Source organism: Pristiophorus japonicus, chromosome 4 (genome assembly GCF_044704955.1).
Source record: "Pristiophorus japonicus isolate sPriJap1 chromosome 4, sPriJap1.hap1, whole genome shotgun sequence".
In the NCBI taxonomy this organism is placed as follows: domain Eukaryota; kingdom Metazoa; phylum Chordata; class Chondrichthyes; family Pristiophoridae; genus Pristiophorus; species Pristiophorus japonicus.
The window spans coordinates 285889109-285904827 of NC_091980.1; positions in this window are offsets into that span (position 1 = coordinate 285889109).

The window sequence follows — 15719 nt, forward strand, 5'->3', positions numbered from 1 at the left end:
GCGAGTGAGTAGGATCTGGAATGCACTGCCTGAAAGGGTGGTGGAGGCACATTCAATTGTAGTTTTCAAAAAGGAATTGGATAAGTACCTGAAGGAAAAACTTTTGCAGGTCTACAGGGAAAGGGTGGGAAATGGGACAACCTGAAGTGCTCTGGTAGAGAGCCAGCATGGGCTCAATGGGCCGAATGGCCTCCTTCTGTGCTGTAACCATTCTATGATTCTATTTAATGATTCTCGGGATGGAGATCTTATAGTGTCTTGGTCAATATTCCTTCCATAAAGGACCAAACTAACTACCAAATAAATGATTCATCTGATTGCTGCTTGTGGGATTTTGCTATGTGCAAAATCACTTCTGCATTTGCCTAAAATAACTGTGGACTGTACTTCAAAATAATGCATTGTATGTGAAATACTTTGGGACGTTTCTGAGATGTGATAAGGCGCGATATAAATGCACGTTTTTACAAACGGCACTTCGTATATCCCAATAACCAACTACAAATTCATACTTCACAAACTAGCAGTAATTCCATCATGATTATTATTAAGCATCTTTCAACTGAACTAGAATGCAATGAACTTGTGACATCAGCTGTTCCGTTAGTCTTGGGTGGCGGGGATAGCGCAAAATAGGCGCTAGCACATTGGCAATCTGTTCTACAGTCCGTCACGTTTTCTTTTCCATGTTAGGAAATCAGGCGGAGCGTAACCTGGGCTACTGGTGCTCTGTTGCTCATTTTGTGTGACCGCCAAAGAGAAACTTCATCCCCGTGAAGAGTAGACAGCTAGGTGCTGCCTCCTAGTGGCAGAAGGAAAGAAAGTGTTAGAGGGAGAGGAAATTCAGCCCACTTTTATGCATCTTCCAGCAGTTCAACTATAGATTGTCATTGTCAGACACCTACGAAAGGTTGCTTGCCATTTAGAGCAGGGATGATGTGTGGCTGGAGACTTACCACTGGGAAACCAGAGAAAAAGTATGAAAGATTTAAAACAAATAAGCTACATGCCAGCGGTGTACCACAGTCCTCGGCAGAGTCTGGAGTGGAGTTTGGATGTAAAGAGCACTTGTCTATTTGCACTGGTGAGATCGCAGATGGCAATAGCTATCCCAACATGAAATTGAGGGATCAAATTTGTAATCATTAAGTTTTAAAAAGAAACAGGTTTTGGGGGTAAATGTGCAAAAATATAGCCTGTGACTATGAAGGAGTAAAGGGAGTCAACATCCTAATAAAGGTTTTGAATACGTCTGCTTTAGGTTGCATGCAATTAAACTTAAGTTGACCAAGTCAGCTGGTTTTAAATACTGTCTGCTATAATCATGATCAAAGTATATCACCATGTATGGTGCAGTCTACATTAGGAATCAAGTGTGCAAGCGACAGCATCTACAATCAATGTAGTAAATAAAGAGAGGCAATAGCATCTTCTGTTGGAGAGAAGTAGTATTGCAGCCTCCTGGCAGACATCAGCAACCCAAGGCTCTCTTGCTGTCTCATTTGTTTCTGTGTCCATCCGCACCTTCAGTGTGTCAGCTCCCTCTCAGTACTGATGACATTCTGTCAAGTGCTCCTGCACTGGGTTCATTCACCTGTGAAAACGTTATTTCACCAGGAGAGAAAATTAACAGCAGCTTTTTTTTCCTTCACTGATCATTGCTTGTGTCCTTTTTGAACTTAATTTTTGCCAGAAGTCATTGTAATTTGGTGACTATTTGTCACTGTCACTCTCGACGTGTTCTACTGCTGTGGAATGTTCCGCCTTCATGACAAGAGTTTGACATTCAGAAGCGGGGCGGCTGAGTAATGAGAATTGAATGAAAGACCAGGATTGTCTCTTTTCCCCATTTATGCTTTTTTGTTCTTGAACTTAGATTATCAATTAATCTAATTTTAAAAATGTATTATTTCATGCGATTATTTGAAAAGAAATGGTGTACCTTGTACTACAATTCTAAATCACTCAGCTTAGTTCCAAAATGAGAGATTGAACCATCCATTAAAATCTGGCTTATAAAACTGGAAAGGACAAAACTCTACAATCATCGATATCATGAATGATATATTAAAACAAAGTATTAATAGACTATCTATTAAATTTGTTTGGTTGGTATTTATATTGAATTGGTGTTAGATAATTTGTTGTTTTTTGTATATTAACAATGAAGTAAAAAAAATGTGAAAATGCTTCTTAACAAATTGTACTCTTCGTTCTTTAATTTCTAAAGTCAATAATTAGATAATTATAAGGTGTGTACTTATCTGGAATTTAGCACAAGAAAATGAGATTCATCGTGTGATAAATTCTAGCAGGTTTTACATAGATAAACTCCCTACTTTCTGAGTTCTTTACTGTTAGATATTTGCACTTTATTAAAATATGATTTTTGTTGCCTCTGATTGTCAGGATAGCAGCAATTACACATCCGAGAAGAAATGACACAAGGCCAATTTTAGAGGAATTCAAAATATAGGCGGAAACAGAGTCTTGTCAGAATTTTCATAGCAACAAGCTATAGATTGTCTCGACACTGTTTGTTACCTATGGAACAGTTTGAAACACTGCAATGGTGTAAGTGATGAGGGGCTCTGTTGCTTCCATCATTTTAGTTAGCTCCAAATTGACTTATTTGGGCATGAATTTGTGTTCCTTCCCACAGAGATTCCTGATCACAGTGTACCTTTAAAGCGCATGAGTCAATCTGATTAGCTTTTCCATCAACATTACCCTCCCTTCCCCCAACCAACAATGGAGTCGTCTGTTACTGTGAGGTGCTCCATCCAGTGGGCGTACTGAGAACTGACGGGGCTGACTAAACAATGACAGGTGTATTTATTTATTACAAACATTTATACGTTATATCCTATTTAAGCTTGAAATCCTTTTTTTTTGCAATGGATTCCTGCCTAGGGGCAGCCTAGTAAACACAGTACAGGAAGCAAAGGAAATGCAACTCAAATCAGCATGGCACAGCCTTTAACATTCAACATGCCTTTGTTCAAAACTGCTGCTATTTCATAATGCCCGAGCTTTTGACCAGAGAGCTATGTCACAGAGCAAATGAAAACTCTAAAGATGAGCAAAATTTATGGTGGACCCGCTCAATTAATCATAAGTTTCCCATTGGGCTACCTTTAAATGAGTTTTTATTTTATTTATTTACAGAATGCAGCAAGGAGGTGACTGGGTGTTGGGGTGATGTGTGAGCAAACTACCCTTTCCTTTCACTTTTAGAAACTGACTACAGATCCAGCCTAGATAAAGGAAGGAAGTTTTTTTCCTGATGCAGAACATGATAGTGTGCTGTGTTCAAATTGTCCTTTTACCTCTAAGATGTAGGCTTAGCCTAAAGAGAAAGTATAAAGGTGTCTCTTATTAAGAGCATTAAGAATCCTAACTTGGGGTTGCCTAAATGTGTTGATGCAGTAAGCAACAGTACTGGCACACACCTGATAAGAGTATCCTATCCCAGTTTTGATCTGGTTAAAATCTTGAAAACCAGTACAGATCCAGTAAGAGTACCTGTAATACTACTATAGATATCAGAAGAGTACCTCCAATATCAGTGTACATAGTACAAATCTGGGCAACATTTCCAATAGCAGTACAGACTTGGTAAAAGTATCACTTACATCATTGCAGATCTGATTAAAATGTCAAATACCAATACAGATCTGGTAAGAGTATTCTCAAAGCTAGTGTAGGTACAGATCAAGTAAGAGTATTTCTGATGCTTGGTAAGCATACAGATCTAGTACTAGCATACATCTGGTAAAATTATCTCCAGTACTATTATTAGAAACAAAGAAACATAGAAATTTACAGCGCAGAAGAAGGCCATTTCAGCCCACATGTCCACGCCGGCCGACAAAGAGCCACACGGCCCTTGGTCAGCAGCCCTGAAGGTTACACATAAACCTATGAACAATGACAGAAAGGAAAAGAGTACCCAGCCCAACCAGTCCGCCTCACACAACTGCGACACCCCTTATACTGAATCATTCTACACTCCACCCCAACTGGAGCCATGTGATCTCCTGGGAGAGGCAGAAAACCAGATAAAAACCCAGGCCAATTTAGGGAGAAAAAAATCTGGGAAAGTTCCTCTCCGACCCATCCAGGCGATCGAAACTAGTCCAGAAGATCACCCTGGCCATATTCGAGTCCCTGCAGTACTTACCATTATATCTGCGCCGGCCAACAGAAGATCATCCAGTCTAACCACAATTACCAGCTCTAGATCCGTAACTATGCAGGTTATGGCACTTTAAGTGCCCATCCAACCATCTCTTAAAAGTGGTGAGCGTTTCTGCATCCATCACTCTTCCAGGCAGCGAGTTCCAGATCCCCATAACCCTCTACGTAAAGAAGCCCCTTCTCAAATCTCCTCTAAACCTTCCACCAACCACCTTAAAACAAGGTCCCTTCGTAATAGACCCCTCCACCAATGGAAATAGGCCCTTACTATCCACTATGCCCAGGCCCCTCAATATTTTGTACATCTCAATGAGGTCTCCTCTCAACCTCCTCTGTTCCAATGAGAATTACTCGGCCTATCCCGTTCTCCCTTCTTAAACATGGGTACTACATTAGTAGTTTTCCAATCCTCCGGCACCAAGCCCAAATCCAAAGAGGACTGGAAAATAATGGTCAAGGCCTCTGCTATTTCCTCTTTTACTTCGCTCAACAGCCTGGGATACATTTCATCCGGGCCTGGAGACTTATCTACTTTCAAAGCTGCTAAACCGCTTAATACTTCCTCTCTCACTATATTTATTTCATCCAAACTATCACCCTCCTCCTCGATATCAGTATCTGCATTGCCCCTTTCCTTTGTGAAAACAGATGCAAAGTATTCGTTAAGAACCTTACCAACATCTTCTGCCTCCTCACAAAGATTACCCTCATGGTCTCTAATAGGCCCTACTCTTTCTTTAGTTTCCCTCTTACTCTTAATATATTTATAAAACATCTTAGGGTTTTCCTTAATTTTACTGACCAAGAATTTCTCATGCTCTCTCTTAGCATTCCTAATATCCTTTTTAATTTTGCCTCTTAACTTTCTATATTCTTCAAAAGATTCTATACTATTTAGCCGGTGGCATATGACATAAGCGTCCCTTTTTTCTTTATTCTCCCCTGTAAGTCCCTAGATGTTCAGGGGGCTCTCGAATTATTATTCCCAATATTTTTCTTTAAGGGCGCATGTTTGGTCTGAGCATTCCGGATCTCCTCCTTGAATGCCTCCCACTATTCCAACACTGATTTACCCACAAGTAGGTGTTTCCAGTCCACCATGGCCAAATCACTCCTTAACTTAGCAAAATTAGCTTTTCCCCAATTCGGAACTTTTATTCCAGGCCTAGCCTTGTCCTTATCCATAACCAACTTGAATCTGACTGAATTATGGTCACTGGCACCCAAGTGCTCTCCCACTAATACCCCTTCAACCTGCCCAGCTTCATTCCCCAAAACCAAATCCAAGACCGCCCCCTCTCGTGTTGGGCTTGCTACATACTGACTAAAAAAGTTCTCTTGAATGCATTTCAAGAATTCTGCACCCTCTATACCCTTCACACTAAATTTGTCCCAATCAATATTTGGATAGCTAAAATCCCCTACAATTACTACCCAATTGTATTTGGACTTCACAGCAATTTGCCCACATATTTGTTCCTCGATCTCCCTCCCAATGTTTGGAGGTCAATAACATATGCCCAGCAGTGTGATCGCCCCTTTTTATTTTTCAATTCAACCCATATGGCCTCATTTGATGATCCCTTTAACATATCACCCCTCCTCACTGCTGTAATAGTTTCTTTAATCAGTACCGCAACAGCCACACCCCACCTTTTTACTCCCCTCTCTATCTTATCTAAAAATCTTATAACCAGGAATATTGATCTGCCAAACCTGCCCCTCTTTCAGCCATGTTTCTGTAATGGCAATATTGTCATACTCGCAAGTATCTACCTGTGCTCTTAGCTCATCCGCCTTATTCGCTAAATTCGCATTAAAGTATATCCCATTTAGCACAGGAAGACCTCCTTGCTTACTACTTACTAAGCCTTGTTTCCTCTGTCTTACAGATTCACTTTCTAGATTCTTACTATCCAATTTCTGCTTTACTTCCTTCCCTATTGAACTTGTTCTCAGGTTCCCATCCAAGCTAGTTTAAACTCTCCCCAACAGCACGAGCAAAACTCCCCGCGAGGATATTGGTCCCGGCGCTGTTGAGGTGCAACCTGTTCAGTTTGTACAGGTCCCATCTCCCCCAGAAGCAGTCCCAATATCTCAAGAATTTAAAGCCCTCCCTCCTACACCAACTTTCCAGTCACGTATTCATCCCCTCTATCCTTCCATTCTTTTACTCATTAGCACGTGGCACCGGTAGTAACCTGGAGATTACTACCTTGAGGTCTTACCCTTTAATTTTCTTCTGAGCTCCCTGAATTCTGCCTGTAGGACCTCATCCCTCTTTTTATGTATGTCATTGGTCCCGATATGGACCAGGACCTCTAGTAGTTTACTCTCCCCCCCAGAATGCCCTGCATCCGCTCTGTGACATCCTTGACCCTGGCACCAGGGAGGCACCAAACCATTCGGGAGTCACGTCAACGGCCGCAGAAACGCCTGTCTGTTCCCCTAACTATAGAATCCCCTATCACTAGACCTCTTTTATTCTTCGTCCCTCCGTCCTGTGCAACTGAGTCACTCGTTGCACCTAGGAATTGGCTCTGGCTGCACTCCCCAGAGGCACCATCAACTTCACCGATACTCAAAAGAGAATATCGGTTGGAGAGCGAGATGAACTCACCGGGGAACTCCTGCATTACCTGCCTAGCATTCTTACTTCGTCTCGTGGTCACCCACTTCCCCTCTGCGTGTACGCCTTTAAGCTGCGGGGTGACCACCCCCTGAAACGTGCTATCCAGGTAGCTCTCAGCCTCGCGGATGCACCGTATTGATTCCAGCCGCTGCTCCACCTCTGAAACGCGGAGCTCGAGTAGTTGAAGCTAGAGCCACCTCCTGCACACATGGTTGTCTAGGCCACTTCAGATCTGGTACGAGAATCTCTAATGCTGGTATAGATCTGTTACAGTATCTCCAATAACATTGCATTTACCTTGCCAAAGCATTGGTTGACAACGGGTTTTGCCTGGTATCTCCGTTGAACTTCAGATGACCAGGCGCGCTCCAACCAGTGGATGAAAGGGATGTGGGAGGCACACTGACTGTTGGTGTCCCTGCGCAAAGCCAATTGTGAAAGAACTGAACACCATGAAAAATATGTACCCGACTTGGATGCTAAATATATGTAAAGAAACAACTGGTTTTAAACAACACTGAATGTTGATCAGTTGGGATGAGAATGCTTTGAAGACAGGAGCAGAAAGCATTGAGTGACATGCCATAGACCCCTGGTGGAGTTCTGAGAGATGCTTTGTTCTCATTCCAATCTGCCGCCACATAAAAACCCCAAACAATTCCGTCAATTTTAGTTTGTCTCTGGGTGGCAGAATAACAGCTTCAAAACATAAAACAACTTATGGATCTCAACCTATGAAGATTTGTCTCACTATCAGTGAAAGAACAGGCAAAATGAGCAGACGCAAGTGCAAAATCTAAAGAAAAAATTCTATACAGTATTAAAAAAAAATCTGATGCTCATGTAGCAAATTCACGTTGATTTTTGCATCTTTTATCAATAAGGGAGCAACTTATAAATTTATCAGCTTTTGGATGAAGTGATGCCACTTGACGACAGCCACTATTACCCATGGGTTCCTTCACACGTGATAAGATAATTGCAGCTGGTAAATCATAGGATCAGTTCCTACGAAAAAGGCCCTTTTGGCCAATTTGGTCTCGACCTTCCAGAATGCTAAACCTCACCAAGCTTCCTGCTTCAGCAACTTGCTGCTTCTTAAATGATTCCTGTGCCCTGATCTCAGTGAATCCAGTGACCATCCTGTTACTGCCTCGGTAGAAAATCAACAATTAAGCCGATAATTGGAAGTCAAGTCGTTCTACAGTTTTCAAACAAAAGTATGGGCCCAGAAATTGCGGCCTCTCTGGGTGTGTACGATGCGCACACGCACCCGAAGAGGCCCCACAGATTTCGGGTTTAGGCGCACAAAGCGTATGCACCGAAATCCGACACAATGCGAACTGCCAAAATTTCTTTTGACAGATCGTGCGTCTCCACGGGAAAAGGGTCTTCACGGGCAGAGATTTGGACTATTTCCCCAACTCTTGCCCATCGAATGTCCTTAAAACTCTTATGCCTGGTAAAAGCAGCGTAAGGCCTGCTTTTACCAGCGTAAGAGTTAAAAGATAGAAAATTAAATGTTAACACTAACTTTTATATTAAAAATCCTGTCCATTAAGGTAAGTTTATTTATAAACATTTTGAAAACATTTTCAAAAAAATACATTTTTTCCAAAAACATTCAATTTTAATTCATTTTAAATTTGTGATGTATTTTTTTATTTATTGTGTTGTGTTTCTGTGTTTTTGGGGTATTCTCATTGATATTAATGGGAACTCATACAAACGGAACTCACCATTATTATCAAAGAGAATATTACATTGTGATTGGTGGTCCAGGCCCACGTGATCTCAAGTTATGCCCATGTTCCTGGGATGCGTGGGCCTCTGTGCTGATCTGCACATCTAGGCCTTGGACCCGAAGTGTTCGTTCCTCCAGGACCACCAGGTACTTGCGTAAAAAAAAATTGGGGTTAAAGTCCCACTCCAGAGACTTGAGCACATAATTAAGGTTGACACTTCAGTGCAGCGCTGAGGGAGTGTTGCAATGTCGGAGGTGCTGTCTTTCATATGAGACTTTAAACCAAGGTTTTTTGTGCCCTCTCGGGTAGATGTAAAATATCCCATGGTACTAATTAAAGAAGAGTAGGGGAGTTCTCGCAGTGTCCTGGCCAATATTCATCCCTCAACCTACATCATTAAAAACACAGATTATCTCATAGCTGGTCGCAGGACCTTTCGAGATACGACAAAAGTTTGAGTGCCGTGTTTCCCTACTTTACAACAGTGACTATACTTCAAAAGTACTTCATTGGTTGTAAAGTGCTTTGGGACATCCTGAGGTCAAGAAAAATACTATATATATATATATTATATATGCACACGCATAAGTTCTTTTTTTTTCTTTCACAGAGGCCTAACTAGTGACATGCTTAAACATTGCAAAGGAACATAACAGAGTGGTATTTACAAACAAAAGGATTGTTAGCAAGGCATCGATGAATTAAACCAATACAAAAGCAAAATACTGCGGATGCTGGAAATCTGGAATAAAAACAGAAATTGCTGGAAATACTCAGCAGGTCAGGCAACATCTGTGGAGAGAGAAACAGAGTTAATGTTTTAGGTCGATGACCCTTCGTCAGAACTGAACAAAGTTAGAGATGTAACAGATTATTAAGCAAGTGTAGGAGCAGGGAAAGAGGGGATGGATTTAATATGGGCGGGTTTTCCCTTGCTGTCGTGATCCATCACATTGGTCAAGCTTTTGGAAGAGATGCCTCTTTATCTTCAGAAACCTACATGGCTATCTTTTACTAAAAGCTGCCTAAGTACTTTTGGCAACAGGCTATCAAAATCTGTTGACGGGTATAGTAAATGGATTAAGAAGGGAGATAATTTTTGCATATTATGGGAATCAAGGGATATGGGGATCGGGTGGGAAAGTGGAGTTGAGATAGAAGATCAGCCATGATCTCATTGAATAGCGGATCTGATTCGAGGTTTACTTCTGCTCCTAATACTTATATTCTTATGTAACCTGCTCAGCTAATTCTTCCCAACCAACTTGCATAGTGCGACCTAAAGGTGTAATGTCAGACTGAACAGCATCAAACAAATTTTTAGTTTTCTGAGGTGCTCCATCTGTGTTTGGAGTAGAGATGGTGTGGTGTGGTGTGGTGTGGTGTGGTGTGGTGTGGTGTGGTGTGGTGTGGTGTGGTGTGGTGTGGTGTGGTGTGGTGTGGTGTGGTGTGGTGTGGTGTGGTGTGGTGTGGTGTGGTGTGGTGTGAATTCTCTTGATTGATGTGTTCCTCTACTTTTCATGAGTAAACAACGTAGGCATCATTCTTAGTAAGGTGCTCTTGCATCCCATAAGTGAGGTTTCATTCTTCAAGGTTTTTTTTTAATCAAGGCCTTGTATTTATATAGTGCCTTTAACATAGTAAAACTTCCAAAGGCACTTCATGGGAGTGCTTTAAGACAAAACAAATAAATTTAACACCGAGCCACATAAGACGCAATTACGGCAAATGAACAAAAGCTTGATCAAAGAGGTTGGTTTAAAGAGCATCTTAAAGAAGGAAAGAGAGGTAGAGAGATGGAGAGGTTTAGGGAGGGAGTTCCAGAGCTTAGGGCCCAGGCAGCTGAAGGCACGGCCATCAATGGTTGAGCTGTTATAATCAGGGATGCTCAAGAGGCCAGAATTTGAGGAGCGCAGACATCTCGGGGGCTTCTGAGGCTGATGGAGATTACAGAGATAGGGAGCACTCATTGCTAAGCTGCTCTGCCTGTCCATGTTGGTATTGATTGCATTAAATCTGTGTTTCAAGGAAGAATGGCCTCAAAATCGCAACACCTTAGTGCTGGATCATTTAAAATACAACATTGGCATCGATCCCCATGGTTCTCAGTCAGTGCTTTCATGGTTAAAGAGTAATCTAAAATATTATTTTGCCACAGCAGCATGAATAAATGTTTCTTGCTGACCCAGAGACAGACCGTGGTTAGTATCCTAGGCTGCCGCGCAAAACGCGATGATGTCATCAGCATGCGCGGCGACCTCTCACCGCCCCACACCAACCCCTTACTGCCCTTTGGGGGAAATTGCCCTGCTGGCATGGGTGGATGTCAACACCACCTTCGCGAGTCGCGAAGCTTGCGGACGTCCGCTCTCGGGGCGGTGATTAAAGGGGAGGGCGCCAGTGTGCCAGGCCGCCGTCTTTGTTTTGTCGGCCGGCTCTTGGGTCGGCTCGACGATGGTGGCCCGAGCGTGGTCTGGGCCGCCATCGTGCAGCCCAGCACTCTGTCTTGTGTGCCAGGCTGGCAGGCCTGGTCGCACGCTGCCCTGGTGGCCCATTGGTGGAGAATGCGCAGAGGCACTCCCCTTTAATCAAAGGGGAGGGTGTTGAAGCACGTCAGCGTTACGTGGAGCATCTGTATAGCCCTGAACATTTCGCTCCAGTCGCACCCCGGTTACCGCCCCCAAAGGAAGTGGAGCGCGGGAGATTGCACTCTACTTCTTTTCAAGGGCGGTATGGGCAATTCCGCTTCAGGGACGGGACTTCCGCGCTGGGTGCTCAAAGTTCCGGACCCGGAAAGTTACCGCCCTCAATCGGGGCGCAGGGCAATTCCCCCCTACCCCTCTTGGATTTTCACATGGGTTTAAGGTAGAAATTGAAATTTCATGGACTTGAAAAATAATTTCTTTAAGTTTAAATGTAATTTTTTTTTATCATAACGAAGAAATTTCACACTCCACAAATATAAAAATTAGTTATTCAGGCTCAGAATGTGGTTAACACCCCAGTTTTCAAACACGCTTAACATTTAATGGGGTATTTAACAGTGATATTACCACAGAAAAGTCCACATTTTCATCAGTTTCACTGATTTCACTGATTGCCAGCTATTGCGGGGTGGGGGCTGTCCACAGTGCAGCCAACGTCGGACCAGGGAACGACTGACTGCAACTTCAGGACTTCCGCGCTGAGCTGTGCATGAGCTAAATCCTGAAGTTGCGGTCAGTTTCAGAGGAGTAATCGCTGACAGTTCACCGTTATTACCCACCGCAAAATCCAAGCCATTAAAGCAGACAAAAAACTCAAGAAAGATAAAGATACAGATGGAAGAAAATAAAGATAAAAAGACATAGGTAAATAAAGAGGATGGGAGTCAGATAAGCTAGTAAATATGCAGGAAATGAAAGCATTCTATTGATCAGTTGGGTGGCTGACTCCTGTTGTGTTCATACTCTATTTCTTGGTTACATGAACTCTCACTAGACAGGCATTAGAACCCTGCGGCGGCTATTCACGCCTGCTGTAAACATGATGGTTTTGGACATCATTTTGAGAGTTACTCTAAAGGACACAGTTAGTTACACTACTCCTGTTTCAGTTAGTCTATTTATTTACGTACACAACATAATTTGGCGATGAGGATGAATCAAATTAAACTCCCTACCGAAACCCAAAACCATGTTGTATACTTTCCAAACCAAGCTACTGAGCAAGATGCACAGCCAGAGGTTTTGTTTACTCGGTAAGGAACGTATACATCTTGTGCATAGAAACATAGCCCATTTAGCTAAGTCCAAGCTCATATTGTCCAAAGCACTGGCTTAGAAACTCCCAAGTGTGCTCAGAGGCATTGTTGAGTTTAACAAGCTAAAACTGTCATGTATGTATATGCTGCTTGTAGCCACCAGATGGTGTCATTGTTGGAGGCCACTGAGCAGCATGCACATGGTGCTGCTCTGGTATAAAAGGCCAGCCATTTTGTGAGTCAGGCACTTTGGGCCTAAATAAAGCAGAAGTAAAGTTGTTCCTTGCTTAGTTAAACAGTACTCAGTTGCATACTTAACATTTGGCGACAAGATTACAAGAACCTTTGTTTGCAAAATGAGCAAGATTGGATTTTTAGAGCGAGAAGATTGGGCAGACTTTATGAGCCGTTTGAACCAGTACTTCGTGGCCAACAAAATGAAAGGGGTCGACGATGCAGATCGGTGCCGGGCCGTGTTCCTCACTGTGTGCGGTTCAAAGATCCAAGGTCTGATAAAGAATCTACTCATGCCTAGTGATCCAACAGAGAAAATATACGAGGAGTTGTGTACATTGGTACGGGAGCACCTCAAGCCAGGCGAAGGCATCATCATCTTGAGATACAGATTTTATACACACGTTCGATCAGAGGGCCAGAGTGCGGAGGAATTCGTTGCCGACCTGAGACGTCTAGCGGGACCGTGCATGTTCGGGACGGTGATGGCAGACATGCTGCGGGACTTCTTTGTTATCGGTATCAACCACGAGGTGATCCTGCGCAAACTTCTGGCGGTGGAGGAGTTGGATTTAAAAAGGGCCATCCAGATCACTCAATCATGTATGACGACGGACAGGAGTCTAAAGCAAATAGCGGTGAAGAACCGAACCTCGGCAAATACTGTAAATGCGATTAATTCGGCGTTCGGCAGAACGGCAGACGGCAGGGCCTATCTGTCTGCGTTCGCGAATGATTCGCCGTTTGGCAGAGCGGCTCATGGCAGGGCCTATCCGGCTGCGTTCGCGAAACCTGTGGCCGCCCAAAGTCTGCCAGTAGGAATGTATCCGACTTCTCCGTGTTGGCGTTGTGGGGGATATCAGCAGCACCAGCAGTGCCGATTTAAGCAATATAGTTGCAAAGGCTGTCCGAGAGTGGGGCAACTCCAGTGCAAGTATCCGCAGATGAGCAAGTGAGCTGCGACACACCAGGATGAGAGTCAGATGAGCGCGGATCCGGATACGCAATCTGAGATGCCAGAGGAGGAAGTGTATGGACTGTACTCTTTCATAACCAAGAGTAAACCAATTTTGATTAATGTGAGGTTTAACGGGATACCGGTATCGATGGAACTGGACACAGGGGCGAGTCAATCGATCATGAACGAAAGGGCATTTAATAAGCTGTGGGAAACTAAGACTGTGAGGCCCAGGCTGAGCCCTGTTAACGTCAAGCTGTGCATGTATCCCAAAGCGAGGGGATTTGAGTTTCATAGCGAGGGAATTTGAGTTCATAGCGAGGGGATTTGAGTACAGGGGTAGGGAGATGTTGCTACAGTTGTACAGGGCCTTGGTGAGGCCACACCTGGAGTATTGTGTACAGTTTTGGTCTCCTAACTTGAGGAAGGACGTTCTTGCTATTGAGGGAGTGCAGCGAAGGTTCACCAGACTGATTCCCGGGATGGCAGGACTGACATATCAAGAAAGATTGGATCAACTGGGCTTATATTCACTGGAGTTCAGAAGAATGAGAGGGTACCTCATAGAAACGTTTAAAATTATGATGGGTTCAGACAGGTTAGATGCGGGAAGAATGTTCCCAATGTTGGGGAAGTCCAGAACCAGGGGTCACAGTCTAAGGATAAGGGGTAAGCCATTTAGGACCGAGATGAGGAGGAATTTCTTCACCCAGAGAGTGGTGAACCTGTAGAATTCTCTACCACAGAAAGTTGTTGAGGCCAATTCACTAAATATATTCAAAAAGGAGTTAGATGAAGTCCTTACTACTAGGGGGATCAAGGGGTATGGCGAGAAAGCAGGAATGGGGTACTGAAGTTACATGTTCAGCCATGAACTCATTGAATGGCGGTGCAGGCTAGAGGGGCCGAATGGCCTACTCCTGCACCTATTTTCTATGTTTCTATGTCTATGTAACTGATAAAGGTGAATGGCAGAGCACAAATTAATGTGTCGTATAACGGTGCGGTTCACGAGTTACCGCTGTGGATTGTTCCAGGCAATGGCCCAATGCTACTCGGCAGGAGCTGGTTGGAGAAAATCAGATGCGACTGGAACGACATGAAGGCATTATCGTCGGAGGACGATATATGTGCCAAGTATTGAGCAAGTTCCTCTCGCTGTTCGAACCGGGTATCAGCAACTTCACGGGAGCCAAGGTGCAGATCCACGTGGACTCAGATGCAAGACCCGTCCATCATAAAGCTTGGTCAATGCCGTATATGATGAGGGAGAAGGTCGAAATTGAACTGGACAGACTCCAGCGTGAAGGGATCATATCACCGATCAAATTTAATGAATGGGCCAGCCCCATTGTTCCTGTGCTGAAAAGTGATGGCACAGTCAGAATCTGTGGAGACTACAAGGCTACGATCAACAGGATTTCGAAACAAGATCAGTACTCGTTACCGAAGGCTGATGACTTGTTTGCGACGCTAGCCGGAGGGAAGTCGTTCACCAAACTGGATTTGACGTCGGCCGAAATGATGCAGGAGTTGATCGAGACGTCGAAGAGACCTACGTGCATTAAAATGCACAAAGGACTGTTTATTTACCACAGGTGTCCGTTTGGAATTCGCTCGGCTGCAGCAATATTCCAGAGGAATATGGAAAGTCTACTGAAGCCCATTCCCAGAACCGTAGTGATCCAAGATGCCATTCTGATCACCGGTCGTGACTCCAAGGAATATCTGAACAACCTGGAAGAGGTTCTACTGCATTTGGACAAAGTGGGACTCAGACTTAAACACTCGAAGCGCATCTTCATGGCATCGGAGGTCGAATTCCTCGGGAGGAAAATCGCCACTGATGGCATCAGACCTACTCACGTGAAAACCAAAGCCATCAAGAATGCACCCAGCCACAGAACGTGATGGAGCTGCGCTCGTTCCTGGGTCTACTCAACTACTTTGGTAACTTCCTACCTAAATTGAGTACTTGAACCACTTCACATGCTATTGAGAAAAGCAGCAACTGGGTGTGGGACGCATCGCAAGACAGAGTTTTCGAGAAAGCCACCAATCTGCTTTGCTCGAACAAACTGCTGGTACATTATGACCCATGTAAACGTTTAGTTTTGGCCTGTGATGCATCGTCATATGGAATTGGTTGCGTGTTACAACAAGCCAATGAGTCGGAGAAACTTCAATCTGTCGCGTATGATACGTCCT